Genomic DNA, 13,601 nt, shown 5'->3' with positions numbered 1-13,601 from the left:
GCGAGAGCGGCCGCCGAGGGTCTACAGTGCGGCACAAGCATTTAACCAGCAGTTAAGTGCACTTTCTTAACTCGGACGCATCAACAGCATTTGCAGCCTTGTTACCGTCTCCATATTAACAGAAGCCCGGGCCGCTTCTACAGGTAGTCACCCAAGTGAATGAAAAAAAAAAAAAAAAGGAAATTGTACAAATTATCTATTGCAAAGGGAGCCACTTAAGGAACAATGAGGGTCTCACAAGCTTCCCTTTACACCAGCGCAGCGGCCGCTAAAAGCACCGCTCGCCTCCATTTAATCCATTTGAAGAGAAGAATGAGCTCGCTGAATTAAGAGTAAATAGCTGGTATGTACAAACTGAACAGGAGCGGACTGGAGAAAATTGGTACAGTACAGAAAATGTAAAAAAAAAAAAAAAATTATAATTTTTGTAACTTTTGTTACAATGCTTAAGAGAACCGAAATCATGATATTATTCATGTTAGAGTTCTGTGGGGATTTAAGAACATATAAAAAAAAAAAAGTTGAACTCCGAAGTATCCGCTTTATCCCTATATATCCAGCTTTCTATCCAATGGAGGAGAAAAGATGCCCGCACTGATGACATTATATGGGAATGGCATTGTGCCATTGACATTGAAGGAAATCTACCACCAGGATGAAGGATTGTTAACCAAGAACAACGACATATTGGTGTGTTCCTCCTCCCCCCTCCCCAGGATCTGCTGCACTTTTAGCTCCTTATGCTCTTACTTAAACAGGCCACATAGCAGTTAAATGGACTTGAAGCCCCTCGGGCTCATTTGCATAATTTGGTAAGCTTTTTTTATTTTCAGAAAAACCAAAGGGAATAAGGACTAAAAGAAGACTGGATCCTGCCACAGAGGGCACACACCAGTATGTCGTGTGCTTGGTTTACAATCCTTCATCCTGGTGGTGGATTTTCTTACAGGCATTTTCTTTGAGAAATATATATATATATATATTATTTTAAATGGCCCCATGTTGTATAAAAATAAGAACAACGAAGAGCACTTGCCCCCTCCACAGTGTGAGATTACCGCAGGCACAGGGAGGGAGGAGCGGAAGACCTGTTCCTGCACAGTGTTACAGCCTGTGAAACTGCAGCACGTAAGGGCCCTGGTACCACCCCATAATCCTTTCGGTCCATTAGCATTATTTTAAAAGTTGATTTTAGAAGGAAGGAGGCCACAGACAATAAATATAAGAAGATTTGCAAATAGATCCAGGTATTGTGACTGTGGTAGTGTCCCTGGTTTATCATAATGCATTTTGATGGATTATTCAAACGTTTTGGTACAGTTTGATTAACATTTAAACTTAAAAATTCGCTGAATTTGGGAAACAAAAAATGTACAAAGACCCTTTCTGAAATTCGCAAAGTCACAGAAAACTCCAGCTAAATAAAAAAAAAAAAAAGAGAGAACGTATAACGTCCTTAAAAAATTCAGGGCGATGAAAGCGAGACGTGTTTATACTTTTCTAATTTTTTTTTTTTTATTCCAACGGGAAAGCGATTCATCACAAAGTCTGCATTTAATGAGCCATTTGCTGCTGTGGCAATATTTGGGAAATTATAATTTAGACTCATCTTAATAACTAATCCAACATGAATAATGTCTTTGGGAAGTCAAATCTTCATCAGAATTTAATATTTACATTTTTGCTTATTATTATTATTATATTTTTTTAATGCCACCTCCCAGTAAAATCATCCAGCCAGTTACATCAGTAGCCAGTAGCAGTAAAGTACCTATACTTATTGATAGAGTTAATATTTGTGAATTATTTTTCAGCTAGAATAAAGCCTAGCAATGCTTGAAATGTTTACGTGTGTAAATATTAATATCGGATAACGTATATAATTGCCTTAGATTAATACGTACGTCGCTGTAATGTACCATCACTCAGAGGACAACAAAGTATATGAAGCATGAAGGTTTAGACGCAGTGTCTGTGTCATTGAATATTTTGTATACCCTTCACCAGAGGCTCGCCAATCGCCTTGTTTGGGTCTCAAGATGTTTTCAATATACAGCAATTAGAAATTGTATAGCACCATACAGGTAATTTTTTTTTTTTTTTTTTTTTTTACAAAGATTGCCATAATCAGGCAAAAAGTGCCCGAATATGGTACGAACGCTCAACTTAATTTTCAAAAAATATTTTCTGGAAAATCATTTCTTATTCTTCAATCCACCCCCATTCCATTGTTACTGGTGCTGAACATGAATGCCTAAATATACTTTATACATGGACATGGTACCACTGGACAGTGTCACAGAATTGGAATGTTTAGCTGTTAAAACATTGGTAGGAGGAATAACAGAGGGACAGCACAACACTGAATGCAGAATAACTACTACATTATTTATAAGTGCACTGCGATTTTAGCCGTCTCTCCATTAGTTCTCAGGTTGTATGGGGTCCTACATGTACTACGCCCTTGGTTCAGTAGAAGTCTGTGTATTAATACCAGTATAAAGTTACCCATATACCGTGGAGCATCACAGAAACAATTAAAGGAAATCTACCATCAAAATCCAGCAGGATAAACCAGGCACTGTGACTGTGGTAACCTTCTTATATTTGTTATTCATGGCCTCCTTCCCTCCAAAATATACTTTTGCAATTATGCTAATGAATCTACAGAGGTGTTACCAAAGTCCCTCTGTGCTGCAGATTCAAAGGCTATTACAGTGTGCAAGAGGCACTGCACCTCCCCCCCGCCACTGTGTACTGAAAATTACTTTGCTGCAGTGAGATTACATCAGGAAAGGAGGGGGAAGTGCTGGAGTAGCAGCAAGGAGGGTTACACAGTGTAACAATCTGTGAAGCTGCAGCACGGAGGGGCTCCTTAGCTTTATTATCAGAGTTGATTATAGAAGGAAGGTGGCCATGGATGATAAATATTTAAAGGGGTTGTCAGAGTTCTTGAAAAAAAGCTAAAAGTGGCCGGGACAGGGCTGCTTAAAAAAAATAAAGCTGTACTTATCTTCCGGTGCCCTCCGGTATCCAGCGCTGCTGTCACTCCGGTCCGGGCTCCATGTAAACAAACATGGCCGCCAGAGCAGCGCTGGATTCAGCTTCCGGCCGGCCGTGGCCGGGCACGCCTATCCGTCCCTATACACAGCATTGTGTATGGGGGCCGGAAGGTTGTCGGGTCCGGCCGGAACTGAGTCCAGCGCTGCTCGGGCGGGCATGTTTGTGTACATGGCGCCCGGACCGGAGTGACAGCAGCGCTGGATACGGGAGGGCACCGGAAGGTAAGTACATCTTTATTTTTTTTAAGCAGCCCTGTCCTGGCCACTTTTAGCTTTTTTTCAAGAACTCGGACAACCCCTTTAAAAAAAAAAATTGATGGTAGGTTTCCAATATGTTAACTAATGTTAACTAATGCATATTACCTTTTAGTTTGGAAAACATATGTGACAAATGTCTCATGCAGACAGCTGTGTGGAGAAGGGAAGGTGAGTGAGCGCTCCTCATCGCTCCTTTCTCCAAAGAAATCAAGTGGCGCCTTGTTGCAGCAAAGTAAAAGAACAAGCCTCAAATCCCGAATGGCAGCCGTCGGCTTGGGCACTGTCTGCAGCCGTAAATGATTAAAACTGCTGAGAGATTTAGTGCATGGTGTCACAAAGTTATATCTACTTTGCCTTAAAAAAACAAAACAAAACAAAACCATAGAAATATTTAGAAAGGGGGCATTCTGAGCTTTTTTCCTCTTAGCTTCCATCCATTTCCCATCTAAGACATGAAAGTGGGGATCAGATGAAGTAAACTAATTATAAGCAGTTCTCCAACAAGAGCCACCAAGGCCAAACTGGTTGAGCTGGAGCTCTGTAGTCATGTCCTCCAGCATATCACTGGGGCTCACCGCATACTCTCATCAGAGCTCCGTAGTCATGTCCTCCAGCATATCACTGGGGCTCACACGCCTACTCTCATCAGAGCTCCGTAGTCATGTCCTCCAGCACATCACTGGGGCTCACACGCCTACTCTCATCAGAGCTCCGTAGTCATGTCCTCCAGCATAACACTGGGGCTCACACACCTACTCTCATCAGAGCTCCGTAGTCATGTCCTCCAGCATATCACCTGGGCTCACCGCCTACTCTCATCAGAGCTCCGTAGTCATGTCCTCCAGCATAACACTGGGGCTCACACACCTACTCTCATCAGAGCTCCGTAGTCTTGTCCTCCAGCATATCACTGGGGCTCACACGCCTACTCTCATCAGAGCTCCGTAGTCATGTCCTCCAGCATATCACTGGGGCTCACACACCTACTCTCATCAGAGCTCCGTAGTCATGTCCTCCAGCATATCACTGGGGCTCACACGCCTACTCTCATCAGAGCTCCGTAGTCATGTCCTCCAGCATATCACTGGGGCTCACACGCCTACTCTCATCAGAGCTCCGTAGTCATGTCCTCCAGCATATCACTGGGGCTCACACGCCTACTCTCATCAGAGCTCCGTAGTCATGTCCTCCAGCATATCACTGGGGCTCACCGCCTACTCTCATCAGAGCTCCGTAGTCATGTCCTCCAGCATAACACTGGGGCTCACACACCTACTCTCATCAGAGCTCTGTAGTCATGTCCTCCAGCATATCACTGGGGCTCACACACCTACTCTCATCAGAGCTCCGTAGTCATGTCCTCCAGCATATCACTGGGGCTCACACGCCTACTCTCATCAGAGCTCCGTAGTCATGTCCTCCAGCATATCACTGGGGCTCACACGCCTACTCTCATCAGAGCTCCGTAGTCATGTCCTCCAGCATAACACTGGGGCTCACACACCTACTCTCATCAGAGCTTCGTAGTCATGTCCTCCAGCATATCACTGGGGCTCACACACCTACTCTCATCAGAGCTCTGTAGTCATGTCCTCCAGCATATCACTGGGGCTCACACACCTACTATTATCTACTCTCATATAAATTGTGTTGACCCTTTAGTTACAGTGTAATGTATATGTCATACATGTAAATCTGCCTACAGTGGGCCAACCCATAAAACCAAAGTCATTTTGGGGAAAGTAGTTTGAACTGCGTTAACCAATTCTTTGCCTAATACAATAAAATGAGAATACAAAACAAAAATAGAAATGAGCCGGGTGTATTCACGGGGAAAGTACTATATGTGCCCCCCAGAGGTCGCACTAACATTTTTCCAGAAGGGTAAAAATACTCCTCTCACCATTTTTGAGGAGTATTTTTACCCGAGGAGGAGTATGAAAATTTCGGTAGCACACTGCGCACACAGCACACACTACACTCACACACTGCGCACACACTACACTCACACACTGCGCACACAGCACACACTGCGCAGCACACACTACACTCACACTGCGCACACAGCACACACTACACTCACACACTGCGCACACAGCACACACTACACTCACACACTGCGCACACACTACACTCACACACTGCGCAGCACACACTACACTCACACACTGCGCAGCACACACTACACTCACACACTGCGCAGCACACACTACACTCACACACTGCGCAGCACACACTACACTCACACACTGCGCAGCACACACTACACTCACACACTGCGCAGCACACACTACACTCACACACTGCGCAGCACACACTACACTCACACTGCGCACACAGCACACACTACACTCACACTGCGCACACAGCACACACTACACTCACATGCCGGAGGCGTTTAAAAGACGGCGGCGCGCGGGCGCCGCCATCTTTTTTACGATCGCCGCGTCCCCGAACGTCATCGGGGGGCGGCGATCGTTTTCCATGGTAGCCTCGGGTCTTCTTTTGACACGAGGCTACATGGCTTATGCAGGTTCGTTACAATGAGCCAGTGGCTCATTGTAACGTATGACCTGCAAAAATGCCATATATTGCAATACTGTAGTATTGCAGTATATGGTAAGAGCGATCTGACCATCTAGGGTTAATGTACCCTAGATGGTCTAAAAAATAGTGAAAAAAAAAGAAAAAAAAAAGTTTAAAAAATAAAAAAAATTAATAAAATATTAAAAGTTCAAATCACCCCCCTTTCCCTAGAACGGATATAAAACATAATAAACAGTAAAAATCACAAACATATTAGGTATCGCCGCGTCCCAAAATGCCCAATCTATCAAAATATAAAAACAGTTACGGCCGGCGGTGACCTCCGAGATGGGAAATGGCGCCCAAATGTCCGAAATGCGACTTTTGCACCTTTTTACATAACATAAAAAATTAAATAAAAAAATGATCAAAATGTTGCAGACCTCAAAATGGTAGCAATGAAAACGTCGCCTCATTTCGCAAAAAATGACCCCCCCACACATCTCCGTGCGCCAAAGTATGAAAAAGTTATTAGCGTCAGAAGATGGCAAAATTTTTTTTTTCTTTTTTGTACACATTCGTTTAATTTTTGAAAATGTATTAAAACACAATAAAACCTATATAAATTTGGTATCACCGCGATCGCACCGAACCAAAGAATAAAGTAGGTGTGTTATTTGGAGCGAAGAGTGAAAGTCGTAAAAACTGAGCCCACAAGAACGTGACGCACGTGCGGGTTTTTTTAAATTTTTCCACATTTGGAATTTTTTTTCAGCTTCGCAGTACACGGCATGTTAAAATAAATAACATTACGGGAAAGTAAAATTTGTTACGCACAAAATAAGCCCTCACACAGCTCTGTACACGTAAAAATGAAAAAGTTATGGATTTTTGAAGTTGGAGAGCGAGAAATGAGCTGAAAAACCCTGCGTCCTTAAGGGGTTAAATTGATCTCATGTACCATAAACATCAGGGCCAATACAGGGAGCTTTTCTGCCCAAATATAAGGTCCTCCATTTACCTGACAGAGGACAAATATAAACGTTTGCCTGCACCTGGTAATCCACCTGTCTTACACTGCATGTGCAGTGTGAATGTCTCATGTCTGTACTGTTCTATGTAACTACTGTGTATGCAATCACTTATTCCTTGCAAAAGTGCACAACCACTATAGGTGAAACGCCACAGTCTTCACTGTGGCTGTGAAATAGGCAATGTACATATTTTAATTACACACTCACAAAATTCTGAAACCGCTCACCGGGACCCAGGAACCACACTGCTTAGTCCTGACTCCCACAGCTCCCGCCGTCTCCAAGCTCCGCCCACAGCAAGTGCACAGTCAGGAGGGGCTTGAGTAATATACAAGGTTGAGGGGCAGGCGTGCAGCCAATAACAAAGCCCCATACACGCTGCTTAATATCAGCAGTGTGAAAGGAGCTTGGTTATTGGCCTTGTGCGCAGAGCGGTGCGCGGCGATTCTCATTATGATCGCGAATCGCGATCCTGCAAATGAGCGGGTCGACCCGCGCGCTACACATGATAATCGCCATGCGTACTTTTACGCATGGCGATTATTTTGGGGGGTAATCGTGCCTCATCACGCGTCATAGACGCGTGGTGAGGCGTTAATGCGACCTCTGGTGCCCCCCACACCCAGTACTGCTACTATATGTTCTAAATTTATGCTAACAATCAAGAAGAATTCTGGGGGACGATATCAATGCCCATCCATGCTGCAGCTTTACCTCTACACCAGAAGCACCTCTCCTCCCTCCGCACCTCCCTCTCCTACTGTGGGAGATTACAACTGGCAGACAAGGGGGGAGGTGCTCCTGCACAGTGTAACAGCCTTTGAAGCAAGAACACAGAGGAGCACTGGTAAAAATCGCCCAAAGCTCTTTTGGCTCATTAGCATAATTATAAAAGTTGATTTTAGAAGAAAGGAGGCCATGGATAACAAATATAAGAAGAAGATTAACTCAGTCACTGTGGATCTTTGAGAACGTTCCTCTGGTTTATTATGATGGATTTTGACTATATATTTCCTTCAATAACAAACTCGCAGCTCAATCTCCTTATAGAGTCCAGCTGTTCATGTGATGCTGTGCTGAAGCATCATGAAATTGAAAGCAGCACAAAAGGATGAAAAGACCGGAAAGGTCTTGAAGAGCTGGCTCGCAGGGGTGGGTGGGGGGAGTTGGGAAGGGTGGAGGGAGTATGTTATCAGTAATAAGCATTTATGATAAAGGAGACATTCTGTAAGTGTAAATGAATACTAGTGTAATTACTCTGCAATGCGTTAAGGTGTACAATGTGAAGATATATTAGTGTACGAAATCAGAGCTTATTGTAAAGATATGTACATACTCCCCTCCAAGTTGCACTTGTTGGGTGTGTGGTTTTTGTTTTTTCTTTAAAAAATGTTTAATAAAAATATCTGATTTAAAAAAAAACAAAAGGATGAAAAGGCAAGATGTGCATTCTGTGATCTACATTCAGGAGGTAAAAGATCACATCTCAATTTACTACCCTTAGTGGGGAGCACCAAAAAAACTGGAGGTCACACATGACGATTTCCTAAAAATTTGTGAACAAATTCAGGGCTAAAGCATGAAATAAATACAACATACTTCAATTGTAACTTCTCTGAACACAAAGACACCATATTACACGACCTTACCCAAGAAGGTCTAAAAATATATACTAACAATTGACTAACGCTCTACAAATATATCCACCCAATGAACAAATATGAATAAATCTGTGCTGTCTGAATATCCCAACTAAACCTATGCACGGCTGCTCGTCTGTTTCATCATCATACTGTGTACCAAATGACTTCGGAGGATCTTACACAACAGTGAGTAAATTTCTGAGTGGATGACACCTCGGAGAAACATTGCAATAAAGAATTTTTCTTTTTGAATCCAGGGTCCATTAGGCGCCTCATCGCCGAAAATGACATCTCATCAGCTTAGCACAAGTAAAATTTATAACAACATTAATACAACAAATCCAAGACTCAAATCCCAGAACAAGCAGCCGTGCAGCCAAATTCAGCAAGTGAATATTATGCAGGCCGAGACCTGAATCACAATCTACTATCTGCAAATAAATAATCATCGCAAGTGCACTACGTCATTCGGGTGCTTTGTGATCCAGAGCTCAAGCAAGCTAAATATTTACTGATTTTCTGGCCTAAAGATATCTATGGGGTGGTGGGGGGTTCCAGCTCCATTCTCCATACAGTGGCAGAATTTGGTCACTGCAGCTAGGCTCCCATTCAAGTGATAAGAGCTGATTTGCAGTAACCTAATCTGACCACTAGACAAAGAACGGAGCTGTCTACTTCATTTTCCATTTTCAGCTGATCAGCTTCCGGAGAACAACCAATATTAGGGGATGTAAGGTGCTGTACCAGATAAGTCAGATACTGAGAATCTATTCTACTCATATGTTACCAATATTTTAAGGCCAGAAAACCCTTTAATTGAAAAAGATTCTAAAAGTCACACTGCTTCCTTGGGTAACAAAAATAACTCTTGAGGTTCATTTAGATGGCAAAGTGCTTGCCCGGACCGGATCCTGGGTTAGCACAGGGTTGGGAACAGGAGGAGGGAGGGGTGAGTGCTCTTCAGGTAGGCAGACGTGTGATTAACAAACTGTAGCCGGGCGCCCTATGCATTTATACACAACTTACAATCTCTCATTGACCTAAATGGTGTCACTCACTGTGCCTCTCTCATTGTCCATCCTCACCAACAGAGGGGAGAGGGAGGGAGCAAGATGAGTCATAACTCTGCTGCTGCAGCCCCTCCTACACATCAGTGCTCACACATGTAAAACAAAGAATCACAGAGAGTCTGCAGATAGCACAGGTGTAAGCAGCAGGAGTGAATCACTTGATGAACATTCTGGGATTATTATTAAGGCAATAAAGGCACATGGGCAATGCATGTTAAAAAAAAAAAAAAAAAAAAAAAAGTGTCCAACCCCTTTAACAGAACCATAAAACGTACTTGCTTCCCTTATCTCCTATCACATATAAAATTGGATGAAATCTGCTGTGTGCTGAGCTGGTCACTCACTAATAACAATTGAGTGTCTAGCCTTAAAGAGAACCCGTCATGCAAAATAACCCCCCTAAACTAAATATATTTTCATAAACTGCCATTAGAGAGCATTGCCTCTATCCCTTCATTGTCCCTCTACATGCCTGTAAACCTAAGCAATGAGGTCCTAAAGCTGTATGCAAATGACCTGTGAAATGTCCAATGAAGCATTAGCATATTCAAGCTGTCCACTCTATTCATGAGTGGGAGGCACAGCCACACCCCCAGTGCATGACTGACAGCCTGTATAATGATGTGAGGCTGTATAATGATGTGCTTCCTGGTGCTGGTGGCCACGCCCCCTGCAGCCTGTGTGTGTGTGTTTAGGAGAGATACAGCAGCTCCAGGCAGCCATGTTACAGCAGAACATGTCAGATTCATGTGTAGCTGATGTCTGTGTCTCTCACCTGTATATTAGGAGGCTGCAGCATGTCAGCAGATGTAGCACAGACACTAGCCATGCTTTACTATACATTACACACAGACATGAGCAGGGGGAGGAGAGGGGAGGGGTAACAGGGGTGACATCACTGCCTCTGACCATGTGACCAGCCTCATTTACATAATAAAAAATAGATGATTTTACAATGAATAATGTATGAAATAACTAGATAAAGGCTGGGATGGGATCCTTGTGAGCTGCTCCAACAGGTAGTAGTGACAGGACAAGTGACACAGACCTGAGTGAAGTTGGCCCCCCCACCTTATTCAAATCAAACAAAATTGGTGTCAAACGTTTGTGCTACGTTTGTGCTGGTTTGTGCAGCAGAAATTTTTGTTTGTGCCGCCATTGTTTTCGAGATTTTAAAGAAAGTTTACAGAGGTCATCAGAGGTCAACCAGCCCCCCCCACATTGCCCAAATCAAACAAAACTGGTGCCGAACAATTCTGCTACGTTTGTGCTGCTTTTGTTTTGAATATATGAACAAAAAATTAAAGTTCAAAAGTTCAAGCAGCCCCCCCACATTAACCGAATCAAACAAAACTGGTGTCAAACGTTAGTGCTACGTTTGTGCAGCAAAAATTTTTGTTTGTGCCCCTATAATTTTTAAGGTATGTTCAGGTGTTTGAGGTGTTTAGGATGAACTGGTTAAAAACAAACCTAGTGACACTTCCCTGGCTTGATCACCAGGGGGAGCTAGCAAACACATTGTACTTTGGAAGAAATGAACTCTGATGACCTCTGCAAAAAAGTATGAATATATTAGAAATGATAGCGGCACAAATGAAAATTTTTGCTGCACAAACCAGCACAAACGTAGCACTAACGTTTGACACCAGTTTTGTTTGATTTGAACAAGGTGGGGGGGCCAACTTCACTCAGGTGTGACACAGGCCTGATGACAGGTGTCCTTTAAGACAACTGGCTGGAACAGCAGCCTCCCTGATGTGGCCTGTCTAAAGTTGGTAAAAAAAAAAAAAAATTTCGTCCGTCTCTTGAAATGTTTAAAAGATGGAACTGCTCAGCAGGAGATTTACCAATGCTCTCGGGTACATATCCACCAGAGTGTTTTGGTGGTAAGGTAAGTGTTGTAGGCAGGTAGTGAGGACAATAATGCCCCTTTTTACCTTTATCACATATTTCAAAGTTTAGCGCTGCATTAACGATAGATGGGAAAAAAACAAGCGTTTTATTGATGAAAGTGACATTGTCGCTGACTGCTCTAATGTATTATTTGTGTTGTACAATGTAACTAAATGTTATTTGTTGTGTATTGATGCGCTGCTCTATAATGGGCTAATCCTATCATGTGCAGGGAGGGCAGCACTCAGGACCACTTTACCCCCCACTCCGGCTGTGCACTTACAGCCCCCACACTTTTACACCCACTGCAAAGCTTTCACAAACCCAAATCCACAGCACACTCCACCAGCTTAATAAAGATCTCCAGAAACTTCATTAACACATAATTGTTGCTTTTAATGTAGATGCGTCTCCTAATTGCTCCACCCTAAGCCAACGTTTAACCCTTTGTCCCCTAATGTAAAAAGCCTAATTACTTTGACAAAAGTCTAAATCATTTCTGTTTTTTCTGCAAAGTTTCAGCAGTCATAGAAATAATTAGAAACATTAACTTTACACTAATTGCATTGTGGCGCCTGCATCAGGAAGGACAGATCCGGTCTCTTAATGTGGCAGGTTGTTTAGGAGAGGTGCCTTAGTAATAGTACAGTTCAATAAGGCACATATGATGCACAGACAAATCTTGTATGATTTAGTATGAAGAATGTGTGATTGGATTAAGCGGATCTCCAAACCCATGACTTTAAAGGAAAAATACCATTAAATTTAATTAAGATATACCAGGAACACTTACTTATAGATCCAGGCACGGTGACTGTGGTAATCTTCTTATATTTGTTATATATGACCTCTTTCCTTCCAGAATGGATGAAAAGATGAGGGGGGTAATACCAGAGCCCCTCCATGTTGGCTTCACAGACTAACACTTTGCAGGAAAACTTCCCCCTACCACCAATTAAGATTACAAAAGGCAGAGGGAGGATGAGGGGGAGACAGTGTAACAGCCTGTGTAGCTACAGCACAGAAGGGCTCTGGTACCAACCCCCAGAGCCCTCCAAGTTCATTAGCATAACTGCAAAAAGTTGATTTTAGAAGGAAGCAGGCCATGTATAACAAATATAAGAAGATTATCAGCCACGGTGCCTGAATCTATATGTAATTGTGCCCTGGTTTATCACAATGGATTTTGATGGTAGATTTACCAAAGGAAAGAAAAGTTCTGCAATTGCAACAACAAGTTGTCAGTTTCGGACATTTTCTTTGGATAATTAGAGGAAAGGTTGGTTGTTCTTCCAAAAGACCTACCGTCCACAAATGATCATTTCAAGAGAAATTGTACATCCTTCTCCTGGTGTCAGGTATGTGAAGTATGGTCCACAGTACAGAACATTTTTATTTGAGCTACTTTTAGCAGTTTGACCAATCTGGGCCATCCACAGGATAGGGGATAATCGGATAATACTGCTCGGACCCCCTCCCCAACCCCCATCAATGACAAGAAGATCCCAAATAAATAATCTGCCTGGGTTCTTGATAACTGAATAAAGTGGGAGGTCGAGCATTTGTCCTGTTGCTTCATTCAATACCACGGAGGAAGTGTCAGAAATTGCTGTACACAGCGATCAGTTATTACTGAAGTGCTGGAGATAGGAAAGCTGTGTGCTCAGCAATTTACACAACTCGCATAGCATTGACCTGCAACTTCATCAATTAGTGAGAACGGGATTCTTGTTCATGTGATAAATGTGAATCCACAGAGGTCCCCATCATCCATCAGATTGTTATTCTCTTCTCCTGCAGATAAGGGATAACAATCCAACACGGTATAACACCCATAATAATAACTCCCCCAGTGTCCAGGGCTGATGAGAAAACTTCACTGGTGCATGTACGATGTAATGGCCTTATTCACACATCTGCACATTAGTGATTTGCATAATAGATTTTAAAAAAAACTCATTTGTATTCCTCATCTCTGACTTGTCAATAAAGTATAAAGGCTAAAACCCATTGTGTCTGATCCATAACAATGAACATTTAAGGTGGACAGCAGAGGGCGCTGTATTCTATTAAAATTCATCTACTTTTTTTCATTTATTTATTTTGTTTAAAAAA

The 13,601-nt window shown here is 42.7% G+C and overlaps 1 protein-coding gene across 2 annotated transcripts in view; it reads right to left on the bottom strand.

Moving 5' to 3' along the window:
• The window catches only part of AP3B1 (adaptor related protein complex 3 subunit beta 1), a 157,361-nt gene that overhangs the window by 80,346 nt on the left and 63,414 nt on the right, over positions 1–13,601 (bottom strand). The window lies entirely within an intron of this gene.

The sequence above is a fragment of the Engystomops pustulosus genome, chromosome 1 (assembly GCF_040894005.1).
Source record: "Engystomops pustulosus chromosome 1, aEngPut4.maternal, whole genome shotgun sequence".
In the NCBI taxonomy this organism is placed as follows: domain Eukaryota; kingdom Metazoa; phylum Chordata; class Amphibia; order Anura; family Leptodactylidae; genus Engystomops; species Engystomops pustulosus.
The sequence above is the reverse complement of the archived record's forward strand: the minus strand, read 5'-3'. Positions and strand labels throughout refer to the sequence as shown.